General features: G+C 38.2%; 1 protein-coding gene across 4 annotated transcripts in view; it reads left to right on the top strand.

Moving 5' to 3' along the window:
* The window catches only part of KIAA1958 (KIAA1958 ortholog), a 162,553-nt gene that overhangs the window by 50,142 nt on the left and 90,661 nt on the right, over positions 1-21,750 (top strand). The gene's annotated exons all lie outside the window — the stretch shown is intronic.

Raw genomic sequence — 21,750 nt, forward strand, 5'->3', positions numbered from 1 at the left:
TTTTGTTTATTTGAGAGAGAGAGCACAAGCAGGGGGAATGGCAGGCAGAGGGAGAAGCAGACTCCCTGCCAAGCAAGGAGCCCTATGTGATGCTCGATCCCAGGACCCTGGGATCATGACCTGAACCGAAGGCAGACGCTTAACCGACTAAGCCACCCAGGCCCCCCTTACTATGAGGTTTTTAAAAATTGTGGTAAAATACACATAATATAAAACTACCATTTTAGCCATTTTTAAGTGTGCAATTCAGTGGCATTATAACGGTGTGTTCACATTGCAAATTGTTGTGCAACCATAACTACCCATCTCCAGAACTTTTCATCATCTCAAATTGAAAACTTAATGTACCTATTAAACAATAACTCTCCATCCCACTCGCCCCCAGCCCCAGGTTGCAGTATTCAACTTTCTGTCTCTTTGAATTTGACTTCTCCAGTTAACTTGTATCAGTGGAATCGTACAGTATTTGTTCTTTTGTATCTGGCTTATTTCACTTAGCATATTTCACTTACCATCTACATGGTAGCACATATTAGAATTTCATTCTTTTTTATTTTAAAGATTTTTAAAGATTTTATTTATTCATTTGTCAGAGAGTGAGCACAAGCAGGGGGAGCGGCAGGCAGTGGGAGAAGCAGGCTCCCTGCTGAGCAAGGAGCCCGATGTGGGACTGGATCCCAGGACCCTGGGATCACAACCTGAGCTGAAGGAAGACGCTTAACCAACTGAGCCACCCAGGTGTCCCAGAATTTCATTCTTTTTTAACACTGATCCTGCACGGGCTCCATCTTGAAAACATAAACTGAAAATTTTTGATAGGTTTTTAAAAAAATCTTATATTTAACAAAGTTTATATAATCTGAAGCACTGTGCTAATCCTTAGAATGAACAAGAAGAGGCTTGAGTGTTCATTTGGGGAGCGTAGGTTTTCTGATGAAATCATATAAAAGCATAATGCAGTATCCTTCACCAAGTTCGTTTCATTCAACTAGGTCAGAAAGAGGGATGTTTTTGCCAGAGACACTATTTGGCTTCTTCAGTTTTCCTAAGGGCCTCTCTTAGTTCTTGGAGATTTAATCCATTCTTTTTTATATTTACTGTGTCATCTTTGCGAATTCTCTGCATTTGCTAACTGCTGTAAGTCTGGCAGACATTAATCTGTTAAAATGGACCTACTTTGATTAAAGCAGTTCTCTAGCATTTTTCAGCAACTTGTTCAAGTCCTGCATTTTTTGAAAACTTTGTAGTTTCAGTTTACATTTATCCTCATTTTATGTGGTCAGGTGAGTGATGTAAACAGGTTCCCAGAAATAGACACTAGTATTTGAGGGAGAGGGAGTTTGACTGGAGACTGGTCAGCTCATTGGTGAATATTTTTGTGCATGACAGCTTTTGCTGTTCACAGTCTCATGATTATAGGGTCATGGTTAATGACCATCTGGATAGTGAGGACTCCTGTACTTTATTTGTGGGAGTACTGAGTGTTTGTTCAGTGATCTGTTAGAGAATTTAATTTAGTTCACTCACTCATTCAGGGCCTGAAGTGACTGAATGTTCCTTACAGAAATACTGGAACGTGCTTCTTTAAGTTCTCACACTTCAAACTTTCAAAAAGTTTGGCAGACTGACAGAGGATTAAGGGTCTTTGGTTTTAAGCCTTTACAGTTCCCTTGTTTCTAATGCGTAGTCTGCTTACACTATATTCAGAGTAATCCATCTTTAGTGTTTACAGGCTTACTGTACATGGCTGAACATAAAAATAGATTGGCAGCCTATGGGAACCAGGCTTGTGTCAGGCAGGGTCACTATAAGAGGCAATCAATCATTCTTAGCCTGAGAGGCTTAAAAATCCGTAATCAATGGATTTCCCACCCACTTCCTCATGAAACAGTGGTGTTTAATGTTCAAATATGTTATAATACAGAGATGATTATCAAGAAATCATCAACATGGGTGAATTTGGGATTACTAGTTTAAAAATAAGGAAAATCCTCCTCCTGACTTGACTTCTCTAGCACCTTGGTCAGGTACTCTGGGGATTGTGGAGCAATGGTTGCAGCTCTGAAAGTGAGAGGGAGGAGCTATCCATCTTTAGTAAATTCTGTGATAACTCTTAGGAACTTCACGTCAGTGTAGAGCTTGCATGCCTTTCCTTTGGACCAGCACATCATCCCTTTCTGATGAGGCAAGGGGAGGGGAGCACGCTGAGCCTGTGTGGGCACAGGGTTCAGGAACATCACCTAAGAGGTGGTATAACATAGTGTTTACTAGCACTGACTCAAGTGGACTACTTGATTTGAATCCTGACTCCTTGACTAACTAGGAATGTGACATTGGACAAGTTTTCTAAACTGTCTGACTCACTTTTCTCATCTCTAAAGTGGAGATAGTAATAGTATTTCCTCATAAAGGTCAGTGCATTAATATATCTGATGTACGTCTGACACTAGTAAGTGCTGTCAGTGGGTGTTTTATTATCTTTACTGTTAACTTCATTTCTCAGGGGGGTTTCCTCTGACATTTCTGAATAGATCCAGTTTCTGCTTTATAAGATCTAGTGGCACCACTTATAACAGTGATGATAAAAAGTACCATTTACTAGGTTTATTTATTTGATTATTGAATTAATGACTTTTTTTTTTTTAAGATTTTATCCATTTATTTGACGCAGAGAGAGAGACAGCTAGAGAGGGAACAAAAGCAGGGGAGTGGGAGAGGGAGAAGCAGGCTCCTGGCTGAGCAGGGAGCCCGACGCAGGGGCTTGATCCCAGGACCCTGGGACCATGGCCCGAGCCGAAGGCAGACACTTAACAACTGAGCCACCCAGGCGCCCCTTAATGACACTTTCTACATAAGTGAGAGTAAGAATCATATTTGGTTTTTCCCACATTGTTCACAAGGTGTGATAAGTGTTCAATAACTATTTATTGAATAAAAAAGTATTTTACAGTTATAAAATAACTATGCAGTGAGATGTCATTTTACCTCTACAGTTAGCAAAGATTTTAAAAAATAATGCTACCATACCGAGGCCGAGAGGTAAGGAAATAGACACTATGATGTTGCAGTTGGGAGCTGTCTGTGGCAGACCTCACCCTGAAGGCGGTTGACTGAAAGAACTAAAGTCTCTGCGTTTGACTCTGTATCTAGGCATAGAGGTATATTTAAAGGTTAATATAGAAAGATGTTCATTGTAGCACCTGTATTAGTGAATAAGTGGAGTGAAACTAAGGAAAATGTCTAAAAGTAAAGACTTATTAGTTAATTATAGTATATTAATTACTAAAAATCATATAGAACCATGGTCCTAAAATGGAGATTCTCATATTGGCTGCAAGACAGTCACCAAACACTAGATAAAAGCAGACGCCCAAGGCCAACTTCTTGGTCAATGAGTCAGAATCTTTACAGTTGAGCTAAGAAACAGGCCCTACATTTTCTAACAGGAAACCTGGGTGATTTCAGTGCGCATCCTGATTCAGGAGCCACTGTTGCGGTGGCTCTCTCATTATGCATTGACTCTCAGTCAGCAGAGCCAAAGGTTCTACTCATCTCTCTCTCTCTCTCTCTCTTTTCTTTTTTTTTTTTTTTTTTGAGAGGGAGAGGGTGGGGAGGGGCAGAGGGAGAGAGAGAATCCCAAGCAGGCTCCAAGTCCAGCACAGAGCCCTACGCAGGGCCCGATCCCACGACCCTGAGATCATGAGCTGAACAAGAGTCAGACACTGATCCAGCTGAGCCACCCAGGCATCCCTCTACTCATATCTTAAAACCAAATGAAATACCAACTATATTAAAATCAAAACAAAAAGAGGACTTAAGAAGAACCAGGAAAAAAAAATCTGCAAGGGAAGATGAGATCAGATTATCCAGAAAGCTAATTAGTGCTGAGCATCTAATACAAGCCAAAGAAATGTCATTTCTGTACTCTCCACCCCCAAAAAATTAGTGGATGACTTTCCCCAAAAAAGAACAAAAGATTCTCCTAAATATTGGAGCAGCAAGCCTTGATTTGGAGGTGGTAGTTGTAGTTGCTGGTACCATCTTCCTGGTGCAGAGCATCTACCTTAGAGCTCTTTGCCGGGCAGCATTTTGAAGGAGTATCTCATTAAGAGTGAGTGAACTCATTTATAGTTTTGGTCACCGTGGACAGTCCTGAGATCCCATGAACAGAGGCTGAGCAAGTAAGAGAGTTAAGGAACAAACAAGACTGAGATACTGTACCACACTGAGTAGGTGATCATGATGTTCATCCTCTTACTTCATAGGGACCTCTGGGGAGCCAAGTAAAGTTCGTAATACTCTGTGACATCTCAGATCTCCCTTGAGAAGATCCAGGTTGTGTTGGTTTCTGCTTTTGTACTTCTCAGGGGGACCCAGCTGTCAGCCTTTCCCAATAAGCACCCTCTACACTGAGGGCAATGTCTGCTGTCTTCAAAGCCACGTAGCTTCTGGCTGAGCTCCTTGAAGTAGAGCAGGGCACAGTTCTGAAAAGTTTACTACCTAATGTACACACACTTACTTACTCTTACCTAGTTCACAGACCTTTTCTCTCTGACTTGTGTGTTGTTATACTGTCCTCTTCACTTAAACTTCTTTTGTGAGCAAGGCAAAAGATTGTAGCAGGCTTTCTGGGTCAATTTCCTTTCCCTTTCCTTTCCTATCCCTTCCCATTTCCCTTTTCCCCTTTCCCCTTTCCTTTCCTTTCTTCCAATTTTATTTTTAAGTAATCTCTACACCCAGAGTGGGGCTCAAACTCACAACCCTGAACTCAAGAATTGCATGCTCTACAGACTGAGAGCAGCCAGGCACCCCTCTGGGTCAGTTTTCAATAAAGTATAATTTTAATTAAAGATGATGTATTCTTATCAAAGAAATTTTAGCCAGTGAGTATTTCACTTGGATTGTTGACCCATTCCCCTTCTCTGAATTGCTGCTGTGCTTCATGCAACCCTGTTTGTGAGTGGACAAGAGCGGTATCTGTTCTTATCAGGTTGGTCAGGAAGTAGGGGGGCAGGGGAGAATCACAATGCTAGGGTTCAGCTGACAGGTGGCAGATCAGGTGAGTAACATATTTCAAATCAGAATTCATGAGAACTCAGTTGAGTTGTTCATTTAATATATAATGGTTTGATTTTTCATTCAATATTTATGAACGTCTTCTCTTTGTCAGGTTTTGTTAAAGGTGGTAAAGACACAATGCTGGTCAAGGTTTCTGCCCTCCAGTAGTCTGCATTTAGTGCTTATAGAGGATTACAGGGCAAGAAGATGCCTGGTACATAACTGCCTAGCCCCTGAGCAGTGTATTTGTATAAAGATCCCCAAATCCTAAAAAAAAATAGAGATCTAATTATGGAATTTGGGCTTCAGTCAGGAGAATGGTAATGCCACTTCCTGAGATATTAATTGGGGAAACATTAGGGAATATTTGTCTGCTAACTAGATGCACAGAGATGGGTGAAAGTATCATCTAGTAAGACAGTACCATGAGAAAAGTGCCAGTTTTGAAGGTCAGAAGAGCCAATGACAAAAATTGAGAAGTAGCAGTAGGAATGCAAGGTGGGTCAACACTGAGAAATCTGCAGGTGTAACTTTTTTAAAAAAAGATTTTATTTTATTTATTTATTTGAGACAGAGAAGGAGCCGGGGGGGGGGGAGGGCCAGAGGGAGAGGGAGAAGCAGACTCCCCACTGAGCAGGGAGCCTGCCATGCACACCCCCCCATCCCCCCCACCCCGTGGGGCTGGATCCCAGGACTCTGGGATCATGACTGGAGCTGAAGGCAGATGCTTAACCAACTGAGCCACCCAGGCGCCCCTGCAAGTGTAACTTCTAATGTGAAAAAGAAAAAAGATCAGATGTATATTTGAGTAAATACTTGATAAAATTCAACATCCTTTACAGTTAAGAAACCAGACAACATTTTTAACATAGTTAAAGAAATTTATTAGGAACAAATAACTGATAATCATAATTAAACACCAGAAGCTTTGCCATAATAGTTAGGAATTAGGAAACAATTTTGAAAAGTAGGGATAATGAGAAGGGATTCGCCATCCTAAATGTAAAACCATATTCAGCTATAGGGATTTTAAATGACGCAATATTAATTATAAAATAGATAAATAGATCAATAAATCAGAATATAAACTCTAGAAATATATGGGAAAGGACATTTTTGTGCCTTTGCAAAGGGACCATAATAATCAACCAAAACCAACCATATCAATTTTTTTTAAGATTCTTTAAAATTTATTTATTTGACAGAGACACAGCGAGAGAAGGAACACAAGCAAGGGGAGTGAGAGAGGGAGAAACAGGCTCTCCATCAAGCAGGGAGCCCGATGTGGGGCTCGATCCCAGGACTCTGGGATCATGATCTGAGCCGAAGGTAGATGCTTAACGACTGAGCCACCCAGGTGCCCCGAAAACCATATCAATTTTTAAATTCCTTTGCGTTTTTCAGGGAAATGGTCTCATTCCCTTCCTCTTGTATGTTTTCTAAAACAAATGCTCTGTCTCCAAATTGGAGGGTTTAGTCCTATTACCAGTGCCCTGAAATTTAAGCTGTTTTGATGTCTGTTCAGAATTTCTAAAATATTTCTTTATGAACAAAACTAGGTTATTCACATTCCTACGCCATGTCACTGACTCATCATCTCATCGGAACAATGATACCACTTTCAGTACTCAACCATGCTTATTCCTAAAAATGAGAGTCAGAGTGGAGGACTATTAATATGATATATACATAGTAGCTTCAAAATTTCATTCCCATGAGCAGATATTTCACAATAATAAGAAAGACTGTCTTCCCTTTAACTGCGAACCAGTAAGGATAAAAGAATTATATATTTTAGAATTGTACCCATATATAAGAACTAAATAATTGTTATCCATATTTATTAATGTATTAATACATTTAAAATGTTAATTTAAGGTTTATCCACTATGCATAGAGAAAGTACATCTCTGTCTGAATGTTTCATTTTTTCTACAAACTTTAGAAGTATGCGGTAATATAAACAAGAAGCTTTGTAAAACCTAGTAATTTTGGAAACCATGACTAGAGATGAATTCTTAGAATTAAACCTGTCCTGCAGATTCCTCTGCATAAAAATGTGAAGGACACTTTGGAGTCAAAGGTGACTTGCAGGATTTAGACTTCAGCAGCTGAGGAGGTAGTAATGCCACTTACTGAGATATTAATTTAGATGTCAGTTGTCAGGGTATATACCTGATAACCAGATTCATGGGGATAGATGAAAACAAAACATTGTCTAGTGAGACAGTAATATGAGAAGACTGCCAGAACCACTGGTAAATTCTAGTGGGTTTTTTTTTTAAAGATTTTATTTATTTACTGGGGAGAGAGAGCACAAGTGGGGAGGAGCAGAGGGAGAGGGACAAGCCGACTCTGCGCTGAGCAGGAAGCCCAACGCAGGGTTTGATCCCAGGACCTCAAGATCATGACCTGAGCTGAAACCCAGAGTCAGACACTTAACCAACTGAGCCACCCAGGTGCCCCTGATAAATTCTAGTTTTAAAGGTCAAAAAGAGGATGATGAGCCCCAGCAAAGGAAACTGAGAAATAGCGGAGTGTACTGGAAACCAAGGAAAGAGAGGATTTCAAGAAAACAGCTGTTTGAGCTGTTGAGAAGCCAAGAAAAGAGAAATTGAGGAATATCCATTGAAATTCTTTTTTTTTTTTTTTTTTTTTATCCGAGAGAGAGAATGGGAGACAGAGAGCACGAGAGGGGGAGGATCAGAGGGAGAAGCAGACTCCCTGCTGAGCAGGGAGTCCGATGCGGGACTCGATCCCGGGACTCCAGGATCATGACCTGAGCTGAAGGCAGTCGCTTAACCAACTGAGCCACCCGGGCGCCCTATCCATTGAAATTCTTAATGTGAAGATTATTGATGATCTTGGTTAGAGCAGTTCTAGTGGAGAATGGAGTAGCATGTATATTTTCACATTGTTTCCTGAAATCTGGGATCAGCCTGCCTTTAGTTCATCTACTGAGATGGGGCTATATTTCCAGCACCTAGGACCGAGTCTTCATTATAAGACTCTGCTACTCAAGTCTTAGAAAATTCTATCAGTAGAATGAGGGTATGTAAATTTAAAAGTAGCTAAAAATGTTAACATCACTCACTCACTCTGAGATAGAATTTTCAGTTTTTCCATTTATGATACTTCTTCTTTGAGTGGGCTGTAAAAAGCATGAACCATCATGTTGAATCATGCTCATTGATGGGAAAACCACTTTAAAATGTGATTGGATAATATTACTAGTCAATACATAAGGAACAATTTGTATGAATGGAATGCCATTAATTAATTTTAATCCTTTTCTAATAGTATGTAGTACAAACTCAGTATAAACTGTAGAAATTAAAAACATGAATAATTTGGAGTCATTAAGAATTCTGAGGTATTTATGGTATTTTAGATGCATTAATATATTTTTTAAAGGTTTTATTTTTATATTTGAGAGAGAGCAGAGCAAGAGAGAGAGCACAAGTGGGGTGGGGAGAGGCAGAGGGAGAGGGAGAAGCAGACTCCCTGCTGAGCAGGGAGCCCAATGCGGGGCTCTATCCCAGGACCCCGGGATCATGACCTGAGCCGAGGGCAGATGTTTAACCGACTGAGCCACCCAGGTGCCCCCTAGATGCATTAATATTTTTGGAAGCATTTTTTTATATAATGTCAGTATCAAATTATTGACTAAGATTAAAATCAGGGAGGCAAACGGTAGAGACTCTTAACTATAGGAAACAAACTGAGGGTTGCTGGAGGGGAGATGGGTGGGGGGATGGGGTAACTGGGTGATGGGCATTAAGGAGGATACTTGAAGTAATGAGCACTGGGTGTTATATGTAGCTGACGAATCACTGATTCTACGTCTGAAACTAATATACTATATGTTAATTAATTTGATTTTAAATAAAAATTGACCAAGGTGTTTGTTTTCCTTGACAGTAGGAATTTTGTTAAGAATTGTTTTTTTAAGGCGGGGCGGGGGGGCAGATGGAGAGGGAGAGAAAGAATCCCAAGCAGGGAGGGACCCAGCGTGGAGCCTGACATGGGGCTCCATCCCATGACCCTGAGATCATGACCTGAGCTGAAATCAAGAGTTGGTGGCTCAACTGAGTGAGCCACCCAGGCGCTCCTAAAAATTATTTTTAATAATGAATTTGTTTTCTTGGCAAATGCATAATTAGCTTGCATGATATAAATGTGTATTTCAAGTTAAAATTTCTACTGGATCAGTCTCTCAAAGAGATGGTGAGCAGCATTTGTTAGGAGGGTGTAGGTGAACTGTGGTGGAATGGATAGGGCAAGAAGTATTTCGGGTAGTTGGGGCTATTATCCTGACCTCTTTGTGGGGTGCTAGAATGTTTCAGAAAAGTTGTTAAGAGTGGGTATATCATGGGATTCCAGAACTTTTCTGAGGCCCTTTGCTTGTAGTTGAATTACTTGGAAATTTCTTCTCTCCCTCTGCCCTTTCCCCCTTTCATCTGTGAATTCCTACTAATCCTTCAGTTCTTAGTTTAAATACTACTTTCTCAGAAGAGCTTTCTCTGATCCCCTGAGTAGAACAAGTCTCTCTAGTTTTATGCTCTCTTAGCATAAACTAGATAAAGTAGATTGTCTTTGCAGAATTTTTGTCAAAATTGCAACAAAATTATTTCCTTTTTTTTTTTTTTTTTTTTTAAGATTTTATTTATTTATTTGACAGAGAGAGACAACGAGAGTGGGAACACATGCAGGGGGAGTGGGAAAGGGAGAAGCAGGCTTCCTGCCGAGCAGGGAGCCCGATGCGGGGCTCGATCCCAGGACCCTGGGATCATGACCTGAGCCAAAGGCAGACGCTTAACAACTGAGCCACCCAGGAGCCCCTCAACAAAATTATTTCTTATATAATTAGTTGTCCCATCCCATCCTGCGTCCTTGAGTTCCATATAGGCACAGATCATGACTGCCTTGTTCATGACAATATTCTAGTGCTTAGTAGCCTAATGTCATTCAATATTTATTGAATGAAAGGATGCCACTGAAAAGTCCATATGATTTAAAAGAAACTCTAGGACCAAAGTTTAAAGGTGGCTACAGAATAATAGATCCTATAGCTGGTCTAAGGCCTATTTGCATGATTCCCAGGGATGTCTGGGTAGCTAGGCCTTGTTCTGTAATGCTGCTCGAAATTTAATGTGAACTTTGATGAATCTGTGTTAGTCTAAGGAGTCTGAGAAAGTTAAATGAGGACCTTATTCTTGACTGAGTATACCATAGTGTATTGTATGTTCTCTGGGTTTCATTCTTCCACAAGTGTACCGTGCCAAATTGTATGCTCTCTATAGTTATGTTGTAGACCATTGAATTGGGGAAAAGCCTCTAATTTCAGGTGAAAAATTATCAAGTGATTCTTCTAAGCATTTTTACAGTATGAATTAATTTAATCCTTACAATGGCACCGTGAGGTTGGGGTTATTCTTATCATAATTTTACAGATTAGGAAACTAAGGTGCAGAGAGGTAAAAAGTAACTTGCCCAAGGTCGCATAGCAAACAGCAGTTAGAATTTAAATTCAATCTGTCTGGCAGTGGAGTCTATGCTCTTAACCTCTGCACTGTCCCATCTTACATGGAAGTGGTCCCTCATGCACATCCAGAATAGTCTGTGTGCAGAATTTCTTCTGTTTTATGCATATTAAGATTGGGCTTGGAGGAAAGCGGTTAAGGCCCTTCTGGGAGACTCAGAAGCTTTTATCTCTATCAGTCAGTGGAGAAATGTTGCTGATACTCTGCTTTCTAACTGAGTGACCTGATTTCCTTCTGTAGCCATCCTCCTATAAATCTTGTTTTGATTTATCAAGTCTCATCATTCAGGTAACCTGAACATTGACACTTGCCAAATGGTGTCTGTGCAATCACACATTAAGTTCATACATTTAATTCCCTTTCATCTTAATTTCTTATATAAATGGCCAAAGAAATAGAAACATAAGGGAAAAATTATCACTGATGAGATACAGGAAGGTTAGCCATGAATTGGCAAGGTAAGGCACCCCTTTCATCCCCCCAGGAACCCCCTACCAGATTTGAGTAAATCCCTAAATGAGCTCGAACTCCTCCTTGAGCTCAGAGTTCACAGGGCTATTGTTAGTGGTCAAGTCAGAATCTATAACTTCTTTCTTCCTCCCACCTCCTTTATCCAGTCTTTCATCTTTACCTCTTACTTGAGTTTCACATCTGTCCCCTTCTTTTCATCCCTCTGCTACCATCCAAGGTAATTTACCATTATATCTTACCTGAATTGCTACAGTGTATCTCCTAACTGGATTCCTGTCTCTAGTCTTGATCTCTTCAGCTATAATCAGAATGATGATTCTAAAGTCACTTTGTTGCTTACAACCATGTAATACTTTTAAATTATCACTATAATAAAGTCAGGGGCACCTGGGTGGCTCAGTCAGTTAAGCATCTGCCCTCGGTTCAGGTCGTGGGATCAAGCCCTGCATCAGGAATGGAAAAGAAAGGAAGATGGCAGATCTATTAGAAGATAACAGGCAGCAGTTGGTGTGAATCACTTTTGAGGGATGAGGGCAAATAGAGACTAGGCCAATATCCAGGTTTCTATCTCGGGAGCCAGGATAGATTTGTTTTCAAGATCAACATCGTAAGAGAAGAGCAAATGTATAGGTTAAGAGTGATGATTTAATCAGTTTTCTTTAAAAAGACAGTGAACTCAGGAATCACTGATTTTGAGGGCATAACATGAGTAGTCTAACTTAAATATAAAAACCTCCCAACCTAAAGACAAGTGTAAGTACCCTTTCTATGAAAAGTATGTCCTGTCTGACTTTGGAGAATCACTTAAGATAATTTTAAAAGAATTTTTTTAGGGGCCTGGGTGGCTCAGTCGGCTAAGCGTCTGACTCTTCATCTCAGCTCAGGTCTTGATCTCAGGGTCATGATTTCAAAGCTCTGTGTTGGGCTCCGTGCTGGGCATGGAGCCTACTTAAAAAAAAAAAAAAGGAATTTTTTTTACTCTGCCCAAGTGAAAACCATTTCAGTTGACTTTCAAAGTCATTCTAGTTATTCTAAGCTTCCGAGTGAGAATATAAAATATGAGACTTCAGAGATTTTCATTGGTTCACCTAACTTACTTCCTTGAGTCAAACATAAAATGTCACCTGTCACCCATTCTATCAATAAATATGTATTAGACATTGTGAAGCATTGGCCTGACCCCTAGAAAGAGAAGGGTGACAAAGACAGACATTCTATATCATCACAGAGCTTATAGTCTTAAGAAAGAAGAGAAACAATAAAATAAATAATTTCAATAAAGCATAGTAAGTGCTGCAACACAGACAGAATAAGGTGTTACAGGAACATAAGGCAGGGGCATCTAACCTAGACCAGGATGAGTCAGGGAAGGTTACCTAAAAACCTAATGATGTGCAAGTTGAGAACCAAAGGATGCATAAAAGTCAGGTGAGAGGCAGGCAAAGTAAACTGTGTGAAGGCCCAGAAGATACTGAAGAAATGGAAGTTGTTTGGTATGGCTGAATGGAAGAACAAGAGTATGTCTGAAAAAGTAGGCAAGGGCCTGATTATCATGGTCTTATAGATTATGTAAAAGACTTTTGACTTTATTATAGAGATAATTTTTAAAGATTTTGTTTATTTGAGAGCGAGAGCGTGCACGAGCAGAGGGGAGGGGCAGAGGGAGAAGCCGACTCCCCGTGGAGCAGGGAGCCTGATGCAGGGCTCAATCCGAGGACCCACTCCAGTCTCTGTCTTTGCTTTCACATGGCTTTCTCCCTGTGTCTGTCTTCACATGGTGTCTCCTCATAAGGACACCACTCATACGGATCAGGGGCCCATTCTACCTCTCTATGACTTCATGGAAACTTAACTAAATTATATCTGCAATTACAGGTTACCTAATAGATAACATTCTGAGGTACTGGAATTTAGGATTAAAACCTATCTTTTGTTTGTGGGGGAGGGAGTCCATAACACAGTATTTAGCATATAACAGGTACTTAATAGATATTTACTGAATTGGAATATAAATGAAATACATGTTATATATTCATGGCATAGAATTAAAAGCTTTTTTTATTATGATTTTTTAATTTGTTAGGTACAAAGTATCTTTTAGATTTGTCTGTTTCCAAAAATTACATGATGGATTACATGGTACTTGTAACATTTGAAAATTAATAAATATATTATCTTAAAGTAAAAGCACATATTATATAGTCTGAATTCTTTATTTGTAAGCTCACTTTTAATGCTTGTACTAATTTATGTAACTTACAGATACATTTTTTTAAACAGTAGATGGGTTTTGGCAGCTCTTTCTGCCCATGGGTCCTGTTCCCATACTTTAATAAAACCACTCCTTTGGCATCCTCCCCCCCACAAAAGATGGGTATTAAATTTTGGAAAGCACATTTTAGGCCTCAGTAGGAATAAATACCCTTTCCCTATCCTTTATATTTTTAAAGTAGTATCTTTCTGCACATATTGTGCATTAATGTTGGAACTTTTTTCTTCAGATGTTTTTTGGTAGAATTCCAGTTTGAATATTTTTCCATATTTAGCATATATAATAAATTGCATCGTTTAATGAAAATATGGATAAATTAGGCTTATATGAAACACTTTATAGATTCTAAGAGTTGTAACGGTTTGTTTTATTTTCTTTTGTTTCTAGCTTTGTTAGTCATTGGTCTGTTAGTTGAGACATCATCAGTGCTTTTTAGACCATACCCAAGTTTCCTTAGATAGCATTGAAAATTACATAGGGGAATCTCCTGAAAGAAGGTAGCATTGTTGAGTGTGTTTAAGTTTGATGGATACCTTTGATGGATACCTTCACCATCCCTGGATTATTTATATTCCATTAGCAATTGATGTAGTTCAATTTATCAAATTTTTTGTGGCTTGTGCTTTTTGCATCCTAAGAAACCTTTGCCTACCCCAAGGTGACAAAGATATTATCCTATGATTTCTTCTGGAATTTTTCTAGTTTTAGAGTTTAAATTTATTTATTTTATTTATTTATTTATTATTTGTACATACATACGTGCATGCATGCATGCATGCATACATACATACATACATACATACTGGGCTCCACGCCCACGGTGGAGCCTAGTGCAGGGCTTGAACTCACGAATGTGAGATCAAGACCTGAGCTGAATTGAAGAGTTGGGCGCTTAACTGACTGAGCCATCCGGCACCCCCTATGTTTTAGATTTAGGTCTGTGATCCATTTTGAGTTAATTTTTATGTGTAGTTTAACTGAAGGTTGTTTGTTTTTTAACGACTGTCCAATTGATTTAACATTGTTGAAAAAATTTTCCTATTGAATTGCCTTTGCCTTTTGAAGAAAATCAGTTGACAAAATATGTGTGGGTCTGTTTCTGGACATTCATTCTGTTCCGTTGATGTATATGTCTATTCTTTTGTCAGTACCCCATGATCTTGATTACTATCGCTTGAAATTATTCTAAGCCTTGAAATCAGGTATAGTGAGTTCTCCAACTTTATCCTTATTGAAAGATTTTGCTTTGGTTATTCCAGATCTTTTCCATTTCCATATAAATGTTAGAATTAATTTATCTATTTCTTCTAAAAAAGCCAACTGGAATTTTTGATTGGAATTGCATTGAATATATAGATCAGTTGGGAATAATACCAACCTAACAATATTGAATCTTCGAGTCCACAAATACAGTGTTTATCTCTATTTATTGATGTCACATTTAATTTCTTTCAGCAATGTTTTGTAGTTTTTAGTATAAAAGTCTTGGATACTTTTGTTAGATATATTCCTAGATGTTGAATACTTTTGGCACTACTATAAATAGAATTTTTAAAAATTTAATTTTCTAATGTTTTGTTGCTAGTATATAGAAAATCATTGATTTTTTAAAAAATATTAATCTTGTACCTGATTACTTTGCTAATAAATTTGTTTATGAGTTGTAGCAGTTTCATGAATTCTCTGGAATTTTCAACATAAACGGAAGTATTGTCTACATGTAAAAACAGTTTGACTTCTTTTCTAATTTTTCTATCTTTTATTTCTTTTTATTGCATTATTTCAGTGTTACAATGTTGAATAAAAGTGATGCAAGAGCATTCTTGTCTTACTCCTGATCTTGGGAGAAAACAATTCAGTCTTTTATATTAAGTTTAATATTAGTTGTAGATTTTTTAAAGATATCCTTTATCAGCTCGAGGGAGTTCCTACTATTATTAGCTTACTAAAATTTTTAATTGTTAGTGAATATTTAATTTTGTCAAATGCTTTGTCTGCATCTATTGAGATGATCATGTTATGGTTTTTCTCCTGTGGACTGTTATTATGTTGAATTATATTGGTTGATTTTTGCATGTTCAGCCAACTTTGCATTCCTGGGATAAGTCTTAACTTGGTCATGATGTATTACCCATTTTATTTATTGTTGGTTTCATTTTGCTAATGTTTTGTAAAGGATTTTTTGCATAAAATAAGGAGTGTTGATCTGTAATTTTCTTTATTGTAATATTTTTGTCAGGTTTGTTTTTTTTTTTTTTTAAAGATTTTTTATTTATTTATTTGACAGAGAGAGACACCGTGAGAGAGGGAATACAAGCAGGGGGAGAGGGAGAAGCAGGCTTCCTGCCTAGCAGGGAGCCCAATGTGGGGCTCGATCCCAGGACCCTGGGATCACGACCTGAGCTGAAGGCAGACGCTTAACGACTGAGCCACCCAGGTGCCCCTGTCAGGTTTTGGTAGTAGGGTTATGCTGGCCTCCTTAGACAAGTTGGATAATGTTCCTTTCTCTTCCTACCTTTTGAAAATATTTGCATAATTTTGGTATTATTTCTTCCTTGAATGTGTGATAGACTTTACCAGTGAAATCTTTCTTCCTTTTTTTTTTTTTTTTAAGATTTTATTTATTTGAGACAGAGAGACAGAGAGACAGCAAGCACGAGCCGGGGGTGGGGGGAGAGAGAGAGGGAGAAGCAGACTTCTTGCTGGGCAGGGAGCCTAACACAAGTCTGGATCCTAGGACCCTGAGACCATGACCTGAGTCAAAGGCAGACGCTTAACCAACTGAGCCACCCAGGCACCCTGCAGTGAAATCTTTCTTTTGGAGAAGATTTTTTTTTTAAAACATTCAACTTCTTTTATAGATACATGGCTACTAAGATTTTCTTTTTTTTTCTTGTGTCAATTTTTTCATCCATAAGCAATTGATATTTAGTGGTATTAAAACAACAGCAACACCAAATCCTTTGAAAGGTTCAGAACCTTATAAAGAGAGAGACTATAAGGGCTGTGGGGCAGATTGTTGTAACTGAAGTGAGGTAAAAGCCAACTAGACATTCACTGGTATTTGGCTGGTAACTCATTTTGTCAGGTTTTGGAAAAGTGACATAATCTTTTCATACTCTTTTTTCTAAAAAGTTTTTCTCAGTCTTTTGAAAGAAAAACATTTTCATGGACCTTTATACCCAGTGCTGCCTTAAGTCATTTTTGGTCATAATGTTATTTAAGTAGGTATAAACATATAACTTAGGCTTATAGTTCCGAGACGGCTGTAAACCAAAATAGTCCCACAAATTCAAACAAAGTTAAACTATAAAACCAACATAAACTCAAATTAACATTAATATGATAGGGAACCAGATTTGAGACAATATCTTTTCTGCTATCACAGTGCCAGAAGTATAGTATGTTAAGAGCATAGGCTCTGGAGTACGACCAAAGTTCAAATTTTGGCTCCACCACTGCTTTGTTCAAGTGATTTAGCTTACTCATTTATAAAATGAGGATAATAATTTATTTAACTTATTAGGATTGTTGCTGTAATTAGGATTATTGGTATGTCAAGTCCTAGAATAGTGCCTGGCAATTAGTAATTGTTCAATAAATATTAGCTGTAATAATAACTAGTTTTGTATTATTCTACTGAAAACTTAATGATCAGTGTTGGGTTTATTTTTTGTTTATTTTTTTAAAGATTTTATTTATTTAAGAGAGAGAGCACAAGCAGGGGGAGCAGCAGAGAGAGAGGGAGAAGCAGGCTCTCCACTGATCTGGGAGCCTGATGTGGGGCTCTATCCCAGGACCCTGGGATCATGACCTGAGCTGAAGGCAGATGCTTAACTGACTGAGCCACCCAGGCACTCCTAGTGTTAGGTTTAATAGTAGAGAGTAGGTTTAATATAGAGAGACTCTATATTTAATGGCTTTCTGATTTTGACTTTAATAATGTAAATACTAATATATAGAATGTCTCCTTGCCTAAGTTAACATACAATGTGGTGATAATAACTTCATAGCTTTGTTTGCTAATTTAGGATAAGCAAATTTCATACTTAACCTAAACTTTGCTAGTCAGGACTCTTTGAGTTTTGGTTTGTTTTGTTTTTAAGATTTATTTATTTATTTGAGCAAGCGAGCAGCGGGGAGGGGTAGAGGGAGAGGAATAGAATTATAGACCTCCCAATAATTTATTTGTGGAGTCCAGTCTGAGAAACTATTGTACTTGGGGGGTGGTGCAGAGAAATTGAAGGATTTTGCTCTGAGGTTCCAAAAACCAGAGATGAATATTATTTTTTGTGTATCAGTTAGTAATTGAGTTCAGCTGTATATAATCAAATACTGCCAACAACAGTGGCTTAAGCAAGATCAGGGCCTTATCTTTCCTTATGTAACAAAGAATCCTAGATAGTTCAGAGTTGATGCAGAGCTTGATCTCATGACCCTGAGATCATGACCTGAGCTGAAACCAAGAGTTGGACATTCAACTGACTGAGCCACCCGGACGCCCCTCTTTGAATTTGTTTTTAATCAAGTGTCACATGATAACTCTGTAAAGCTGAGTGTCTAATCCAATCATTGCCCTTATCAGATATGGGAAATACTATGTGAAGTTATTTTTAATTCTTGAAAATGTAGAAAAGGCATTATTTTTCAGTGTAGAGCTCATCATCAGACTTTTGAAGCAAATTAGTAGGTTCTAGAACTGACTGATTTTCAGCAGTTCGGAAATACCTTAATTGTCTTCTTACTGATTCTGTTCTGTATTAAATTTAGAATATATTACAGTATATTGATAGCTATTCCTTGTCAGCTTGGACTCAATCCATTTAATTACCCTAAATATCAGCAAATTATGCTCTCATAACTACATTGGTTAACATAGGTTGCCTGGCTAAACATATTAATAATGATACTGGAAAAATATTTTCATTTTATGATACTCAAGAAAAGTTTAAGAGCCTCTTCATGAGATTGCTAGTGAATTTCAGAATGTAATAAAAGTGACTTATGATTACTACCTATTGATTCTTAAAGGTTGGTGATTATTACAGAATTTAGTGCATAAGCTTTTAACAAAATTTAAAATTGTATCTATTTTGTCTTTTAGTATAATTTTTTTTCCTGGCTTGTGGGACCTTTAGCAAAGGTACTATTTTACTACTGTATAGTAGCTTTTACCTGAACAATAAGTTATTTTGAGTTCCACATGCTTATATAATTTTGTGTTTTGATTCTGCCACATTTTTACATATTTGAACTGTTACACCATTTTCATTCATATATTGTGCCATAATGTATATTATTTTCTTTCTGTGAACATATATATTTATCTCAACTGCTTTTATTTTCTCATTACCCTGTGACACTTTAAAGTGGTGTATTGTTTCAGTATCACATTCCATTTTCATGATGTCAAATCATGATGCCTTTCATTTGCAAATTATTAATGCAAAAGACAAGTTTTATATTTATATTTGCTAAAAAGGAAACAGCATGAACAGGTTTCCCAACAAATTGAAAGTTGAGTCATGTCACTTTAGGTGATTATGGACAATAATGTGAGTATAGATACGAAGGCAATATTTGGATCTAGGTGATTATTTAGATGATTCATAATATGCTTATATTAATCATATTTTTTCTAGAATCAAAATGAAAACAGTTATCAACATTTTGGAATAGAATTATAGACCTCCCAATAATTTATTTGTGGAGTCCAGTCGAGAAACTATTGTACTTGGGGGGTGGTGCAGAGAAATTGAAGGATTTTGCTCTGAGGTTCCAAAAACCAGAGATGAATATTATTTTTTGTGTATCAGTTAGTAATTGAGTTCAGCTGTATATAATCAAATACTGCCAACAACAGTGGCTTAAGCAAGATCAGGGCCTCATCTTTCCTTATGTAACAAAGAATCCTAGATAGTTCAGAGTTGATGCAGTGGCTCTGTGATGCCAACAGGGACCCAAGCTCTTTCTGGGTGTTCTCTCTCATCCTTAAGTTCTTATTTCATGTTCCCAATATGGCCTCTGGAGCTCCAGCCATCATGTCCTTATTCCAGGCAGAAAGAAAGGGAAGGACAAAGGGAAAAAGGCAAAAGGCCAAAATCAGACGAGTCACTCAGTGACTTTTATTTACATATTTTTGGCCAGAACTGTGCCATATAACGATTCCTATTTCAAGGGAAGCTGGGAAATGTGTTTTAGGTGAGCATATTGCTGCCCCAACAAATTGGGACTCTCTGTAAGGAAAAAGAATGGATACTGGGTAGGCAAATGGTCTGCCATACCAATTAAATAGATATATTAAGAAAGCTTAAAAAACAAATACCAAAAACCTCATTCTTTCTTTTTTTTTAACCAAGTTTTTAATTTTAATTCCAGTGTAGTTAACATACAGTATTATATTAGTTTCAGGTGTACAATATAGTGATTCAACAGTAGTATACATTACTCAGTATACTGAGTATCATGGTGATAAGTGTACCACTCTTTCTCTTTTATCTGCATTTTTACTTTAAAGTTATATGAAAGGAATATAAGTAAAGTCCCTAAATTCCTAAAGTAGTATGAAGGGAACATAAAAATCATATAGTCCTGACATTTTAGCTTAGAGGTAATTAGTGACTTGTCTGAGGCCACAGACGTCAGTTCCAGGACTGGAATTGAAGTTCCCAACTCCAACACCAGTCACTGGTCTTTCCATTTACTGTGAAGCCTCACAAAATCTGGTAGCTCACTTATTACTCTCCTATGCACAAGGCAACTGTGGTTTGGTTATACCACTGGGGAGAAAAATCCTCTGTTCCCTTCAATTATTACAATAAAAGTGATAGGAAATTTCATGTTTCTTATTTGAGGGTCTTATGTTTATTTTGTTAGTGTTGATGGCACTGCCAGTATTTATATGTTTATTGATTCATTCTTCATTTATTCATCATTAACAATAGACTATAAGGTCTCAAGAGCAGGACCATATCGATATGTATTAATATCTCTGTCCCCAACTAGGTCCTCATCGATGAATGAAAAATTATAGCCCCTTATACTAAAATTTTAAAAATAAATAAATAAAAAGTTAAAAAAAAATTATAGTTCCTGTACTCAGGGAATTCTCAGTCAAGTTTGAGAGACAGACAAGAATGGCAGTGATAACAGTACAGAGATAACTCAAGAGATGATAGAAATACAAGTGAAGAGTGAGTACAAGTGAATAAATATCTGAGGCTGAAAGAAGGTCTGTAAAGATTTCAATAGGAGGTGGTCCCAAGTTCAGTTTTGAAAGGGTTTTCCAGATGAAGAAAGAAGAGGGCTGCATATCAAGCCGAAGAATGAGTTTTTAGAGGCCCAGTGGGTGTGAGAAACTGTTTAGAGGAAGAGGAGAAATATGGGAAAAGCCCATAGTAATAGGAAATGAGGCTTGAGGGGTTGACTGTAGCCATGACCACATCACAGAGGCCTCATGATATGTGAAAGGGTTTGAATTTACCTAACTATTGATGGGGTGCCACGGAGGTTCAGATAATGCGCTTTTGAATGGCCACCTGACATTGCAGTTAGATCTTGGCACCTTAGTGCAGAGCCCACCTACAGTGAGGCACCACTTGTCACTCACAGCTGCAGATAAACAGGACAGACTAAACCATACATCAAGATCCTTGCTCCTCCCCTGCTCAGTTCTCCCCAGGATCTCCCCTTTATCAGAAACGTACTTGACCTTTCTAATCACTTGCAGACTCCACATGTCCCATTTTACTTTTCTTGCCCATCATGTTGTCCTCACTGTTACCCAGCCACGGGCCCATAACAAGTGATTGTTTTTTGACCTCCGCCCGATAAAGAATGGTTTACTCCTATTTGATAGTTGGTTATCCTTAGGTGCCCAGGAAGCTTAGATGGTGGAATAAACCAGACACATCTTTTACCTCCAAATTGTGAGATGAAGTGCAGTATTTCAGGAGTTTCAGACAGCAAGGAGGCAGAAAGCCAGCTCCTAAGATTTGGTTAGAGTCCTGGCACCTGGCCCACCTATCCTTGCTTCTGGCCTATAGACTGCCTGTGTTTCTGACCCCAGCAGATGCCCTCTAGTGGCTCTCCTCCCAGTCCATTCTCCCTTCCCTGCTAAAGACTTTTTCTTCCCCACTATAGCACTTCATTCTCTCCTTGGACTCTGAGTTACGTCATTTGTTTTCTGGTGCCCAGCAGAGGATTGACTTTCCTTCTGTGACTCATCCTAGAATGGACCTAAGCCTTTGTTGGTTCTGCCTTTAGTAATGAAGTTTCTGATGGCAGAGGGTAAAGTTGGAAGTGCATCCTCTTGGTTAATACAGATAATGCACACATTTTATTATTAAAGAGCTGACTAAACCTCTCTTTGTGACTTTGGAAGTAAAACATACCATGAAAAAGCTC

The sequence above is a fragment of the Phoca vitulina genome, unplaced genomic scaffold (assembly GCF_004348235.1).
Source record: "Phoca vitulina isolate PV1807 unplaced genomic scaffold, GSC_HSeal_1.0 scaffold21, whole genome shotgun sequence".
Classification (NCBI taxonomy): domain Eukaryota; kingdom Metazoa; phylum Chordata; class Mammalia; order Carnivora; family Phocidae; genus Phoca; species Phoca vitulina.